Source organism: Pan troglodytes, chromosome 4 (genome assembly GCF_028858775.2).
Source record: "Pan troglodytes isolate AG18354 chromosome 4, NHGRI_mPanTro3-v2.0_pri, whole genome shotgun sequence".
NCBI classification, from domain to species: domain Eukaryota; kingdom Metazoa; phylum Chordata; class Mammalia; order Primates; family Hominidae; genus Pan; species Pan troglodytes.
The window spans coordinates 54087052-54102578 of NC_072402.2; the positions used below are offsets into that span (position 1 = coordinate 54087052).

General features: G+C 44.1%; 1 protein-coding gene and 1 long non-coding RNA gene across 14 annotated transcripts in view; one reads left to right on the plus strand and one right to left on the minus strand.

Moving 5' to 3' along the window:
- LOC134809959 (uncharacterized) overlaps nt 1-15527 on the minus strand; it is a 63485-nt gene that overhangs the window by 20706 nt on the left and 27252 nt on the right. For 2 of the 3 annotated variants that reach the window (XR_010156916.1, XR_010156915.1), the window contains exon 2: nt 8597-10060. This is a non-coding gene — a long non-coding RNA (uncharacterized LOC134809959). Of the gene's footprint in view, nt 1-4667; nt 10061-15527 lie in introns of those variants that run through there. The other variant, XR_010156914.1, reaches the window with a different exon arrangement.
- Nucleotides 6298-15527, plus strand: part of PDE4D (phosphodiesterase 4D) — a 1566198-nt gene continuing 1556968 nt past the window's right edge. For 4 of the 11 annotated variants that reach the window (XM_063810432.1, XM_063810428.1, XM_063810430.1 and 1 more), the window contains exon 1: nt 8949-9027. The gene's annotated coding sequence lies outside the window, so the exon portion shown is untranslated. Of the gene's footprint in view, nt 6330-6639; nt 6756-8580; nt 8691-8923; nt 9028-15527 lie in introns of those variants that run through there. The other 7 variants (XM_063810437.1, XM_063810436.1, XM_063810423.1 and 4 more) reach the window with 6 other exon arrangements.

The window sequence follows — 15527 nt, forward strand, 5'->3', positions numbered from 1 at the left end:
TGCCTCCAGCAGCCTGCTTTTATTCTCTTATCTGGCCCCACCCACATCCTGCTGATTGGTCCATTTTAAAGAGAGCCGATTGGTCTGTTTTACAGAGAGCTGATTGGTCTGTTTTGACAGGGTGCTGATTGGTGCATTTACAATCCCTGAGCTAGACACAAAAGTTCTCTACCTCCCCACCAGATTAGCTAGATACAGCATCCATTGGTGTATTTACAAACCCTGAGCTAGACACGGAGTGCTGATTGGTATGTTTACAAACCTTGAGCTAGATACAGAGTGCTGATTGGTGTATTTACAATCCCTTAGCTAGACATAAAGATTCTCCAAGTCCCCACCAGACTCAGGAGCCCAGCTGGCTTCACCCAGTGGATCCCGCACAGGGGCCGCAGGTGGAGCTGCCTGCCAGTCCTGCGCTGTGTGCCCGCACGCCTCAGCCCTTGGGCGGTCGATGGGACTGGGCGCCATGTAGCAGGGAGTGGCGCTCCTCGTGGAGGCTCCAGCGCGCAGGAGCCCACGGCAGGGGCGGGCGGGGGTGGGAGGAGGGGAGGCTCAGGCATGGCAGGCTGCAGGTCCCGAGCCCTGCCCTGCAGGGAGGCAGCTAAGGCCTGGTGAGAAATCGAGCACAGCAGCTGCTGGCCCAGGTGCTAAACCCCTCACTTCCTGGGCCTTGCGGGCAGAGCCTGCTGAGCCCACGCCCACCCAGAACTCGGGCCCACCCAGAACAAGTGCCGTGCCCAGCCCTGGTTCCTGCCAGCGCCTCTCCCTCCACACCTCCCTGCAAGCTGAGGGAGCTGGCTCCGACCTTGGCCAGCCCAGAAAGGGGCTCCCACACTGCAGCGGCGGGCTGAAGGGCTCCTCAAGCACGGCCAGAGTGGGCGCCAAGGCCGAGGAGGCACCAAGAGTGAGCGAGGGCTGCGAGGGCTGCCAGCACGCTGTCACCTCTCAATATGATCTGTGAACATGTGCCCTTTCTCAGTTCAGAAAGCCATTTAGAGCAAATGTACTTATTTACTTTATCCAGGCTCTGCTTACTCCTCTCCTCTCCACAGCCATCTCCTCCATTAGAAATGCTCTTCCCTGCCATTTTTGACAGACCCTGAGCCTCCTGGCCTCCCTGCCTGAGATGCATTATAGTCTCTCTGACCTGGACCACTGCATGCAGCTTGGGAGCCTCCCTGTCTTTAAGGTATGGGACAAAATATAGATGAGAGTAGCAAGGCATTAGGAGTAGTTGTAATAGCAGTACAAACAAGAATAATAATTTTTATGATAATAGTAGCTAACATTTGTTGAAGTCCTTTTATGTGCCAAGCATTTTATGTTTATTATCTTACCACCCTTGACAAGGACCTTATGAGGTGGGTACTATCAACCCAGTTTCTCAGAAGGGGAAACTGAGGCTCATAAAGAGTATACAACTTGCTCCAAGTGGTAACTAGTGGAGAGAGGATTTAAACCTAGGCTCTTCAACATCCCATAACCTATGCATTTAGTTGCTGTTCATAAACAGTCACCTGCATATGTTCATCTTGCTTTTACCTGTGTTCATCCCATCTTTTTTGTGAAACTCCTGGAAGGCAGGTCGTGTCTTCTTTCATTCTTTTATACCATCTCAGAGGGCTGTAACAATACATGCTCAGAAAACATTTCTGTTCAACCTGCATGAAGTACTAGGCAGGCTGAAATGTAAAGAAATACATAAATTACCCTGAGGAAGAGCAAATCCTTTCATATAACTTTTTCCTGGCATTACCTCTTAGGGGAAAAGAATTCTCAAGCAAGCTGTAACTGAGCTGGTTACCAAAATCAGAATGAATTCTCCCCCATCACGGGGGACATTCCATAAGCCTTTGGAGTGAGGTCTATTTTAAGGATTTTGTTCAAGTTCCTCCTTCTCGTTTCCTGGCCACACTGCCCAGCACTTCAATTGGCTAATAGGGATTCTGAATAAGAAAGATACAGGCAGCTCACTTGGAAGTTACGTTAAGGACTAATAAAGATCTTGGAGTGATTTTCAACAAGATAAGATCAGCATCCTAGTATTGAGTTATTTTGCTACATTAATTAATTTCAGTTTGTTCTAATGGTCTTTGGCCTCCTGCTTAAATGTCAATTGAGGCAACAGATTAATTCCCCTTAAATAGTGGCGTGTCATGTCTTGTTACTTAGTTCTGGGTTTTATAAAGTAAGAACTAAGATGGATATTTATCAATCGAGCAGATTTCTGTGTTGTGTCCTCTAAAGCCCTTGGGGTCAGTGTCTCACTGTAGCATCACTAACACCTTTTATGGAATCAAGTGATTAATAAATGTGTCCTAATGAGACTGTGATGCTTCTGGGTGTTCATTTTAGATACCTTAATAATTAGTCTCAGAAGTAGCTCAGTTATTAAGTGATTTTGGGGTTGCATCATGTCAGGGAAACAATCAAGAAGAAACTATTTTAATAGCATAAATTTCTCTGAGATAGTGAAGATAAAAGAATGCTACCAGTTTACCCACTCCTTACTGTCTGAGTCAGGAAGAAGGTGGAACATCCTATTCCTTCTTCACCTCTCTTACCTCATTTAGAAAATTTTGACTATTTCTTCTTTTAGCTCCCTTTTTACGGTCCACCATTTTTGGAAGATGACTTTCTCTCTGTCTTCTTAGAATAAAAGGTCCAAAGGAAGAAAAGAACAAGATATGCTCAGGAGTTACCTGTGATGACTTCCTCTCCCTTGCCTCGGGCACTGGCCCACCACTCCTTTTTCTATTTTCAGTTCTTTATCTATTTACTTTTCTATTCCCTGCTCCTTTCCTATTGTCCTGACTTGCATGGCACTGGCAAGCTACAAAATGGGAACAATAGCAACTGCCTTAGAAGGCTGACAGGATTCACGGGAAGCACCCTGAGCAGAGTCTAATTCCTAATGAGTGGTCCTTACATATTAGGATCATTTTCTTTCCTTTTGAGCTTCTGGTTTCTTGGCTTCTGGCCTTAGCCTCTTTCAACATATTCTACATAGGTAATCAGATTCACCTTCAAACAATGCTGTTTTGATCTTGTCATCTGGTGAAGAAAAAATAAAACCTTCAGTGGCTTTCTAAGACTATGAAATCAAATTCAAAGTCTCATCATGGTATTCAAGGTCTTCTGTAATCTCCCCTCAGCCTGTGGCTCTTACTGATGCCCCATTCTTCTATTGCTCAGGGTGCTTTGGGCTGTAGCCACTAGGTTGACGAGCATCCTCTTGACGAGCATCCTGATGATGCTGATAAAAGTGCTCAAGGACATTTTGGGAATTTTTTCTTTAGTGTTATCTAGGATAGTACTGTATACAATGCACATTTTTATGTATAAATCTTATTTCTGTCTATGTTAGTTGCCTTGAAACAAAAACTGGGCCTTTGTATCTGTGCAGGCTACAAAGGCTTGACACTGCTACCCTTAGAAAGGCCTGCTTGCCAGGTTAGCCTTTGGTTGGTAACTGGGAACTGAGCCCTTGGAGGGCTCTCAGTCAACAGTCAATTGATAAGTGTGGTTCACTGTGCCTAGACTTTTGTGCAAACAACACAGTTTATGCTTGAACACCTGCTCCCCTGTTTGGAGTCTGGAATATTTTGATGTGCTAGGCAGAGGGTGCCTATGTGATCAGCTCCATGAAAAACCTTGGGCACCAAGTTTCTAAAAAGAAGCTTCTGTGGGCTGAAACGTCATATACAAGTTGCTGCATTTTCCTTGCTGTACTCTATGTGATCTCCCGTGGTAGGCAGAAGCATAAGGAAGTCTGCATGTAAAATCATTCAGATGCTGCCTGTGGCTCTCCCTTATGATCTGGCTGTGTATCCTTATTACATCACTAGAATAAATCTTAGCTTTAAGTACTGCCATACACTGAGTCCCATGGGTCCTTCTAGTGATGTCCAAATGTAGGGGGCAGGGGTCTTGGGTACCCCTGACACAGCATCTCTTTCAAAACAAATTCTTAGAGTAGGTTCTTAATAAATATTTTGTGATTGAGCATCTCAAATCTCCCAAACATTGTAGATGCTTAAAACATTTAAACACTTTTGTTTCTCTTTACCATTTTTGATTTTTTGGGCACCTTTAAGTTTTTGTTTATATGCCATCAGGCCAACATTTATAACATATGGTAGATCTGAGATGTTGTTTTACTGCCTACAAAGAATTGTTCTAGTTTTGCCTATTTATTTTCTTTTACTTCCCGATATTTCAGACACTGTTAGATCTTGCCAGAGCGGTTCTTTTGGGCTTTTGTGATACAGAATCACTGGAAAAGGTAGAGGGTTAGAAGGGCACAGGTTTGAGGACTAGGTCTGGGAGATCAGTTTTGGTGGGAGGGTATAAAGGAGAGAGGCGCGTGACAGGGCTTGTGTGATGTGACACGACCACATGAAAGGAAGGGGCTTTGTGAATTGTTGCGGCAGACTGAGATTCCTTTTCACAGCATTTGAGAAATAACAGAAAGAGAATTTGTTATTTTGAAATGACTTCCTGGCGGCTGAGTTGTTTTCATTTGATAATGACCCCTCTCTAATACCAAGTCATGGTTTGCAGTTTACGTCTTAGGGTTTTCACAGATTTTATTTGATGATAGGAACCACATCATTTGTTCTAGATTTAGCATGTGAAATTCCCAGTAAATTCTTGGTGACAATGACTGATTGCTTCATTCATAAACATTTATTGAATACTTGCTATGTGCCAAGCATCGTGTGTAGAGGATACGGAGATGAGCAAAAATAGGTCCCTACTCACATCATAGAGGGGAGGCCGACTCACATGCACACATTTCCAATCAGATATGGTGAATACTAGTGGTGGAAGGTTAGGAGCCCAGAGGACAGCATCTCATCCACTGGGACCTTGCTTCCTACGAGGCTTGTCCTGCATTTCATGGCCTTAAATTTCACCAATGTAGTTATCTAGTGGTGCTGATAAATCACTTATAATTAGTTTTTTATTGTCTAAGTATCAATTTTAGCTGCTGTTTTTTTTTAACCTTTCTTTAGTTTCTGCCTACATAATTTCCTTAGAATTAAAGCATCAATAATGGACCTTTGCAAAAATAAGCACTTTCAAACACCAGTGTGCCATCCATCAGCAAAGGAGGCCATTAGCAAAGTCCAATTCATAGACTGCCTCTGATTTTGCATTTTAAACTTGCTAATATTTAGCTCACAGTGTGATTTTCCCACGGTCACACACCTAGTTGGTGGTGAATTGCCGTAATTTTGCAATTCATATTATTTTGCATGTATCTCATTTTATTTGTATTCTGTGCCAATCTCTCTGATATTGAATGTAAGTTTATTGAGTGCAGATGTCTGTGTTTTTATTTTTGTGTCCCTAGTGCCCAACGTATTGTCTAGGGAGGAAAATACTTGTTAGATAAACAATTAGATGATCTATTAGGATTCTGTAGAGAAACAAAACCAATAGGAAATATATAGATACATAAGAGGAGATATATTGTGGAAATTGGCTCATGCAATTATGGAGGTTGAAAAGTCTCACAATATGTCATCTTGAAGCTGGAGAACCAGGAAAGCCAGTGGTATAATTCAGTCTGAGTCCAAAGGTCTGAGAACCAGGGGAGCCAATGGCATAACTTCCAGTCTGATGCCAAAGGCCTGAGAAACTTCAGGGGAGAATCTGAAGTCCCAAGAACTAGGAACTCCAATGTCAGAGCAGAAGAAGATGGATGTCCCAGCTCAAGGAAAGAGAGTTCACCTTCTTCTGCCTTATTGTTGTATCTAAACTGTCAATAAATTGGATGATGCTGGCTCACATTTGTGGGGGCAGATTTTCTTTATTTAGTCTACTGATTCAAATGCTAATTTCCCCCAGAAACACCCTGAGAGACACATCCAGAAATAATATTTTACCAGCTATCTGAGCATCCCTAAGCCCAACCAAGTTGACACATAAAATTAATAATCACTGATGATAGTAATGAAAAGAAAAAACTTGGATTTCTGCTTTTTGGTCTTCATGAGATATTTTCCTCACTGTATCTCTCTTCATGAGATATTTTCCACTATATCACATGGATATATTTTCCACTTCGATATAGTAGAAAATATGCATGGAAAAATGCATCTATTATTTATTGAGCACATATTATACTTGAGGCACTCTGCTAGGCACTGTATTGAACAAAGATGATTAAGACAGTGTACCTTTCCTAAGGCACAGAAACCACAAGATAAATATACAAATGACTGTAGTGCAAGGTAGAATATACAAATGCACAACTAAGCAAATCTGAGAATGGGGCTTTCACACATTGTGGGAGAATGAGAGAAAGCTTCATGGAGGAGGTAACTTTTGACCTAAACCTTGGAGCAGGAGCACCTGAGTTCCAGAGGTTAATTAAAAAAATGAAGGCAGAGGGAGAGAGGGCAGGGTGGGCAAAGGGAAAAACAGGTAATAGAAATGTGAGTCATTTTTGGAAAACTGTGGGAAGTCTCTTTTAGGTGTGGTGTATGAAGTGTGTGTATGTTGGGGGAATAGAGCAAAGTAAGGATTAAAAGTCAAGTTTCCAGGCTATGTTGCCTGGCCAAGCTCAGCGCTTTGCACTTGGTTCATCAGCATTGATATGTTTTTTGTTTTGTTTTGTCTTTTTCACAGCGTCTCGCTCCATCACCAGTCTGGAGTGCAGTAGTGCAATCTTGGCTCACTGCAACCTCTGCCTCCGGGTTCAAGCAATTCTCCTGCCTCAGCCTGCCAAGTAGCTGGGACTACAGGTGTGTGCCACCCCGCCCAGCTAATTTTTGTATTTTTAGTAGAGGCTGGGCTTCACCACGTTGGCCAGGATGGTCTCGATTCTTGACCTTGTGATCCGCCCACCTCGGCCTCCCAAAGTGCTGGGGTTACAGGCGTGAGCCACCGCTCCCGGCAGCATTTATGGGTTTTAAATATGAGAGTGACAACATCAGGTTATTGGGCAGCAGGAGGTGGGCTGGTTTTGAAAGGCAGGTGAATGAGGCAGTGAGATAAGTTGGGAGGGGCTGCAATAGTTCAGAAACAAGGTAGTGTGCAAGTAAATCACAGGTGGCACCAGAGATGAAGAGGAAGAGGCAGTGTGACAGCTCTGTTGCATGACACAACATGGGAAACGCAGGACTGAGAAGAGCCAGAGGTGACGATGCCATTAGCAGCGTGCATTTAGTACTTATCACAACCTATTTACATTTTCTATATAAACATTGATCTCATTAGACTGTGATCTCCTAGAGGAACAAGTCCCATGTCATTCTCATTGACAAAATGAACATGGCAGATACTTGGTAAATGTTTGCTAGTAAGTGAATGGAAGTCAGGCGAGTTGGTTTGGTGATGGCAGCTGGGGTGTTGATGGAAATACCGTGCTTCTTTTTGGACATGATGGAATTTGGGGATGCGGTCTATTTTTTAGATGCAGTTTCTAGGAAGAGATTACCCAAAGAACTGAAGAACAATGACAAACTTATGTGTATGTGAGGGCAAGATAAAGAGTAGAGAGATGGTATAGTTGGGTATAGAGAGAATGCTGTAACTGAACTGCTCCCTTCAAGATGTCAGGTAAGATTGGAGAGAAAATGCAGGATAGCATTTGTCACAGGTAGTTGGAATGTGGAGGGAAGACCGGAAGGATGAGAAGGACTGAGGTGGACCTGTGGGCTGTGTTAGCCGGTGAAAGTTGGAGGGAAAGGGAAATGGGAGGCAGTAGAGCATGGAGTTACATATGCAGGCACTGGAGTCAGGCTGTTGGAGTTCAAAGGCTAGCTCTTCTGTGGATTTGTTATGTGACTTTACTTACTCTCTCTTGCCTCAAGTTTCTCTTCTGCAAAATGAGGTTAATAATAATACCTGCATAAACACATGCACAGCACACAGAACGAAGCTGGAATGTGATAAGCACTTCATAAGCATTCATTCTTCTTACTGAAACTCACTAGGATCACTTTGTGCATATTATCCTATTTAATCCTTAGTAACTGTATAGGTAGGTGTTATTATCTTCATTCTGCAAATGAGAAAACTGAAGTGCAAAGAAGTTTCATAATTTTCCTCAATCCACACAGCCACTATATGATGTGATAAAGCTTACCTAAGCTAGAGTCTTACCTGATCCATCTGGTGCCCGGGCTAGTGCACTTTCTCCTATAACACTCAGCCTAAGCTAGGTAGATATGGCAAGACCACTGGCTGAGGCAACTCAGATGTGATCAATAGGTAGTAGGGAGCTGTGGCTGACTTGGGGGCAGGGGAAGCAGCATGCTGGAAAGATTCATCTGGTATGTTTATAGAAGAGAGCAGGCAGCAGGCATGGGGGGCTGATGATTCAGACCAGAAATGGCTGAGGAAATGGTGAGGTCTGGCAAATGTCAGAGGAGCTGTGATAGAAGAATGAGCAGAATTTATGACTGATGCAAATAAGGTAGATATGATGGTACGTGACAGAAACTGACTAAGAAGTCTGTATGCAGTGGGTGCAGCTTAGAGTTTCAACTTGAAAGTTTCAAACATGGGACTCTAAGAAAATAGTCTGAATGGTAATGAGAAAGTTGTCACTTTAGTATCTGCTTCCCTTGAAGAAAAGCACCTTTAGAGGAACCAGCTTGGAGAATAGTGTCAGCATCAAAGTGGGACACTTCATTATTTTTAGTGGCAGTGTGGTTCTGATGAGCACACCCTCGGTAACCTTTACTTCACTGTCAGTCCAGCTCTGTCAATCCTCCTTTATTAAGGAAGGAAGCTGATGGATCTTTCCTTTCTTTCTTTCTTCCCTGGAGTAGGATGTTTTCTGTACACAGTTAGCATGTGAACTTCTTTTTAAAAAGAAGTTTACATTTTACTCTAATTCTCATCCATAACGGAGTATGGTGATTTGCATTTGGGCAGTTAGGAAAATCAGTTCTGTTGACTTCCTGTTTTCTATTTCTGGCCTCCAGCAGAACTTCCCATTTGAGTGGGACCAAGAAGAGCATACAAAGCTGAAATGTTCTCCAGAAGTTGATTTCCAATGGGGATAAAGTAAGTTAATGGTCTGAGGTGTTTGTCTCCCCTTGCCCCCGAAGCTTGCCCTTCAGTTGCTCTTGTTTTTAAACTACAGGGAATGAACTGAGGGAAGCATTTTTTTTTTTTTTTTTTCCTGCAGGTCAGAGTCCCAAAGCTTTAGTGCAGGGTTCCATGGACTCAGGAGTTCAAAACATGCTGCTTAGGCTGAGCTCTTGGCCAGATTTGGAGATTCCAATGTCTTCTCCCTTTGACAGTTCCTAAGAATATTTTATTTGGATCCTTTTCTTTAGGTTTTTCTGTCTAAACATTTTATTTTACCTAGTGTGAAGGGGTGAGGGAGGGCAGATTGTTTCCTTTCTTCCTCCTCTCCCCTTCCCCCTCCCCTCTCCCTTATTCTCTGTTTATAATTTAAAAGGATGCTCACTTTCATTTTCTCCTTTGCTTCCTTCACAGCACCCTGTGAAGCTGATATTGTTATCCCCCTTTGACAGAAGGGGAAACTGCAGTTTCAGTGAATTTCAGTGACTTAGTCAAGCCACTCAGTTAACAGTGCTGAGAGTGAAGCCCTAGTGTTCTGCCTTTAGATCTCTTTTTCCCAGTACCATACTGCTTTTCTGGTGGAGGTTGTAGTATATAGGATGATGTCAGAAAGGAGAGGCTGGGAAGCCTGAAACGATCACATCGACAATTGAATTGTCTGTTTTTTCTAATAAAATAGAAAATGTTAACTAAATATATTGCCATGCAATTCTTCAAGCATATAGGACTTTGGGTCCTTTTTTGTGTCTCAGACTTTAAGATGATGTCTCCTGGGGAGTCATTTACTATATGCAAGGAGAATAGCTGAAAAGTCAGGGTAGGCCAGCAGTATTTCATGCTTTGTACTTGGGCAATGTGGGTTTTTCTGTTGGAGGTTGAGCAGAGGATGGTAGCAAAGTGACATTTAATTCTCCTGCTTGCCAAATCTTGGCGAGGCCAAAGTGGGTGGGGGAATCGGTTGTGAGTAGGTGTTAATGACGAGTGTCTGGACCTTGACGTCTTCTCAGTCCTGGAGTAGGGAAAAAGGAACAGAATTAGTGCTGTTTAGAAGAAGCTGGTGACGGAGGTCTGCTTAGGAATGAGTGCAGATTAGGACAGGGGCAGTGAGGGAGGCCCACAGAGACTCTGGCTGCCTGTCTTTCCTGGCATGTCTGTGGAATGACCTTGCTCTGCCAGGACTCTGGGAGGAAGCCTTTGATTTTGGGGGAATCTTTAGGACTATGCACATAACCAGACTTTCCTGATGGGAATCTCCAAGGGGGCCTCCTGGGCCAGGGCCGTGGGCCAGCAGGTGTCTTCCTAACATGGTCTGTGAATAGTGCCCAACCTAGGCGGTGCCTTCTTTTCCTGAATCAAGCCCTTTCCTCCTCAGTGCCAAAGCAGAAGTGGCTGGGTGGGTGAAGATCTGAGTGCTGGCCCGGGGCCACAAGCCATGGGCCACTACCCATATTGCTGTGAGATCCTGACCTTTCTCTTTTCTGGACTCACAAGATAAAGAGAGTGAATGAGGAGGAAAATCAAATATTGTGGCAGGGAGGGGCTGACAAACACGGGCATGGCCAACAGAAGTCTCCCACCAAAGTGAGGAGCTGAGAGAAGGATTTGGGGAGGGAATGTCAGAAGTCTCACTCCCAGGCAAAGGATTCAACAAAGGAAAATCCGACTCTGGCTTGAATATGGTCCAGGTGTGGGGTTAGTAGTCCATGTTACTGTCTGACATGGGAGAGCATTCCACTGTGATGGAAATGGGGTGGGTTGGGGTACAGGAGGAACCATAGAGGTAGAAGAGAAAGGAGGTGAGAAGGAACACAGTCTGGCAGTTGACCAGAGTATATCTGGCTGTATGGTGTAGTCCCCATAACAGGGCACCTATGTCTGTACATTGCACAAAAACAGCCATCCAGTGTGTTCTTAAAAGTCCTGTGAAGGTACATTGTAATTTGAACTATATTTTGAAGATATCAGAGGATCCTATCATTTAGAAGAATCTCATGGGAATTACTTTTTATAAAGAAAATAATCATTTTAGGGAATAGAAAGTCTCTCAACTATTGGTTTTGAATCTCTGGGTTTTAAGTCCATTTACTCCAAGTAGGATTCAGTATTTCACTCTTTCACTGGCAGTGGATTGTTTTTTCTCCTACATATATGGCTTGAAAGTTCTTAACTAAGGATAGTAATTAATTATTTCCCAGCTATTTTTACCTTTGACGTATTAAAAGTTGGAGGAAACTATTTCATTTAACAGAATTTAAACAAAATGAAAAAGTTATTTTCCTTAAGGTATTCTGCTGTGCTTTTTCAAGGAAAAGCCTCCTCCAAAGGCACTTTTGGAGACAGTTACCAAAGGAAAATCCCACCCACCAACAGAGACACTCAGCCTCTAAGTTTGGCTTTTGGAAAATGAACACTATTCTTTTTTTTTCCAAACAGGACGCTGTGAGATCAGTCATGTACACTATGAAAATAATTGGTGTGCATTAGTACACCTTGTGCCAGATTTCATGCTTGTTGAAAGGTGATTGGATTCAAACCAGCACATTTAAAGGTCAACTGGTTGTTCTTAAACTGTGCAGAATTTTAACTCTTTCATTATAATGGATTTTAACCAAGTGGCCATTTTAGGAAGGAGAGAGACTGCATACTGTGTTTTAACTTTCTGACCTTTTTGTTCTTAAATTTTTTGTAAAGTTCTCAGGGATTTCCTATGGATGAAAAGGGTCTGAGAAATCAGTTCTCAGCTGGCATTTGGAAAAGGGTGGAAGTAGAAACTGAGTTCTTTTTAAACTACTAAATTTAGGTCAGGGCTTTAATACGACTGTGCACATCACATAAGCAATGTCTAAATGTCAGGCTGAATGTTCTCTCTCTTTTAAATAAGTACTTCAAGTTCGTTAGTAATAGCTAGCCCTCTGTCTCTTTCTTGCTTCTCCTCTCACCTTTGAGCAACTTTTTAAGTTCCTTTAACAGCTCTGTGGAGAAACCACCATGTAATGATCAATATTTAACCCAGCTGGTTGACGTTAGCCCCGTTTCTGGAATGGGTATTTCACTGGGCTTTGGGGTTTTGATGACGTTTTCTCCCCAGTGACTGTGGATGCATGGATTAAATTTGTTGGTCTACAAAATACCATCTGTCTACCAGCCATTTTGCTGTATTTCCCAAAATAAGGTAGGAGACTGATGTGTCTCAAATAAGCAGGGTGAAATTTAGTCATCTGATGATAGTTTCTTGGGTTGTGCATTAGTATCCTGATGAGCCCCTAGCAACTTTCAACATTATGAAGACTAGTTTGGAAGCCTCAAAGGCAGTATCTTTCTTGAAGAAAAAAAAATAACACCAGGCATTTCCACAAATACCATACACAAGTGGTCAGGTAAAGGCTGTGGGAGTTCACGCATCTGTTTACCTTGAGTGTGTGTATGAACTCTTGTAGTTCTAACTAAAGGCAAATGGAAACTGTATAGAGTCCCATTTTGTCAAGCTGACAATTCAGTATCCTCTTCTTTCCTGGTTGCTTCATAGCCCACTCTTAGTTGTTTTCTTTCTATATTTCCTACAATTTTTAGCTGTGAGGCTGTGTATTCGTTGCTTAAAAATTCTGTGCCTCATCTGCTTCACTTGCAAAATGGGGAAAATGTCACAGGATCCTTGGGGTGTTGCTTTGCCAGCCAGAAACCTTTGTGGCTAATGGTGCCTTTGCCTGAGTTTTGCTCGGGCCCACTGGGCTGGTTCCGCCCACTCAGCCTGGGCAGGCTGTGCTGGGCTCACGCTACTGGCCCAGATCTTATGCCTGCCAAGGGTGAGCCAGGCACAAAAAGGCAAGGGGTATGTGAACAAGGGAGCTGCCCATTGTGCACAGCCAGTCATGCCAGCTGCAGCAGGGCAGGCAGCTCCAGATGCCGACACAAGTGCTAGCTCCCTGTGAGGCTGTGGCTGGACCAGGTGTACCACAGGTGGCTTCCACTGCTGGCACCCGGGAATGTGGTGGTGCCTGGAAGCTTGGAGACACCAGGAACTACAGAGCCCCAAAGAGGGTGTCACATCCCTGGCTTGGGGAGCTCCCAGGTCTGGGCTCCCTGAAGGGCTGCAGTTCCTCTCTTCTTCTCTCTTCTCTCCCTCTTCTCACCTGCAACATGGCAAGCAAGGGGTGTGTTTCAGCCCTGTTTGTGTTACAGCTCTTTCAGTCCCACCATTTAGTGGGTCCCAAGTTCTTGTCCTGTGTCCTGGAAGAATGAGGTACAGGGACAACTGGAGGGTGAGCAAGGCAGAGAGGAACTTTATTGAGCGACGGTACAGCTCCCAGGAGAACTGAAGTGGGTAGCTCCTCTCTGCAGGCAGGTTGTCCTGTCAAGCCTGCAGCTCTCAAAAGAGAGGAGACCCACAGTGGGTAGCTCCTCTCTGCAAGCAGGTCATCCCTTCGAATGTGCAGCTCTCAGGAGAGAGAAGACCTACAGTGGGTAGCTCCTCTCTGCAGGCCAGTTGTTCCAACCTCTGCCCAGTCTGGCTGAGTCCAGGGAGTTTTATGGGCTTCAGAGAAGGGGAAGTGAGTGCTAACTGGTCTATGGACAGCTGTGGGCAGCGTAAGTTCTCACTCCAGTCTGTGGAACTAGCAGCCTGGCCCCCAGGCTTCAGGCCATCCCAGACCTAACGGTGGGGCTTCACGGAAACTGCCCCTTTCTGTCCAGGAGTCTGTCTGCCTCCCGCTGCCATCAACCTGCTGCACTGGCACCCAGGCTGTTCATGCCAAGGGGCATCTGCAGCCCATACTGAGCCACTCTCAGCTCCCCCTTGGCCCCCCTCCCATGCTCCTTGGTGCACAGAGTCTGGAGGGGGCCGAGGCAACAGGGGGCTGGTGTGTCAGTGGTACTCTGAGCACGGGCATACCCAGCTGGGTCGTGACAGTGCCCCAGCTTGCACTTAACTTTGCTCTGAAATTGGAGTGGGAGCTAGGAGTGGGGAGAGGCTGGGCAGTGGGAGCAGGCATTTCTGAGCCTGTGGGGGTAGGGGGGTTTCCTGGGCTTCTGAGAGTACAGGGATGCCTGGGTCTGCACCCACAGCTGGGTGGCTGCAGCTGTGCCCAGGAGGGCAGGACTCCCACCCCTCACACTCAGAAGTGGGTGGGGCTTCTGCCTGTTCCCAGCTCCCAACAGCTCCATGGAATGTGCAGCCCTGGCTGCGCCTTGCCTGCTGCAGCTGGCGTCTTCTCAGCAGCCACTTCAGATGGGCCACCACTGTCATCAATTACATTACCTACCTTAGTGTTATTGTGAAAATTAAATGAGTTAATCCATGTGAAATGCTGGGAACAATGTCTGGCATAACATAGAAGCTCAATAAATATTAATTCTCATTATTGTTGGTATCATTTTTGCTATAATTTGAATCTTTTACATATTGTTGTGACATATGGAGGTTTTTGACCTACAGGGTTTCTTCTGAGTGGCATAGCTCAGGGTAAAGTGGCTCTCCTTACCTCTCAATACCCTACTGTCTTTTGCCTAAATTCCAGTTAAGGATGGCTAGAGACATCATATGGGAAAGGGTGGTCCTGAACCAGAGAGATGGGAGAGCAAATTGCTAAGGTGGTTCTTGAGGGTAGGGATGGAGAGCCAGACAGAGACAGGTGTCCTCCAGGCAGCTGTCCTTTATCATTCACTCACTGCCTCTGTAGCTCCTGCTGCCTCCTTCAGAAAGCGAATGTATGTTGCCTCTAATGCCCTTCCTGAGCTAAAGCCCAGTAGTTCTCAAACATCCTCTTTCAAAGACACTGAGCCCTGGTAACCTTCATTACATTGTTGTTCTCATATTTTTCTCAAGTTAACTCACTCATAACCTACAGTTTCTTATTACATTGATATATTGATTATGAATCTTTCACCATTAACTTTTGTTCATTTCTATTCCATCGCAAACTTAATATTCACAAAACAGGCTTAATCTGAGCACAAGCGAAATGGTATAGCTGCGAAATACCTGGCAGTGATAGGTACTAGGTGTTATAACATGATGACACTTAGAATTTATAGACACTTAGAGCATAGTTTTTCAAGTATTTTTGGCTGTAATCAATAAGAGATAGATTTCACATCACAGTCTATACAGATGTACATTTATTTATATGTATGTATGTAGGCATAGCTTAAGCAAAAGTGTCATGAAACAATGTTCAACCTATTGCACACAATGTACTTTCATGATTTGTATTCTCTTCTTTTTTATTGAAAATGAGTCTGGTTTGTAACCCAGTAAACACATAACCTGCAGTTTGAAAAACCCTGATCTAGAGGACCATCCAGTGGGTGCCTCTTGAGTTCTTACGCACTATCCACATATCATCCGTATCATACATAATGGGTTGTGGCCATCTCAGTTTCATTTTGAGGCACTGCCTCTTCTCATCCTGACAAAGAAAAAAAAAAGAAAGAAAAAGAAAGAAAGCTCAGATCAAGAACTAACACCTTATCTTAAAACA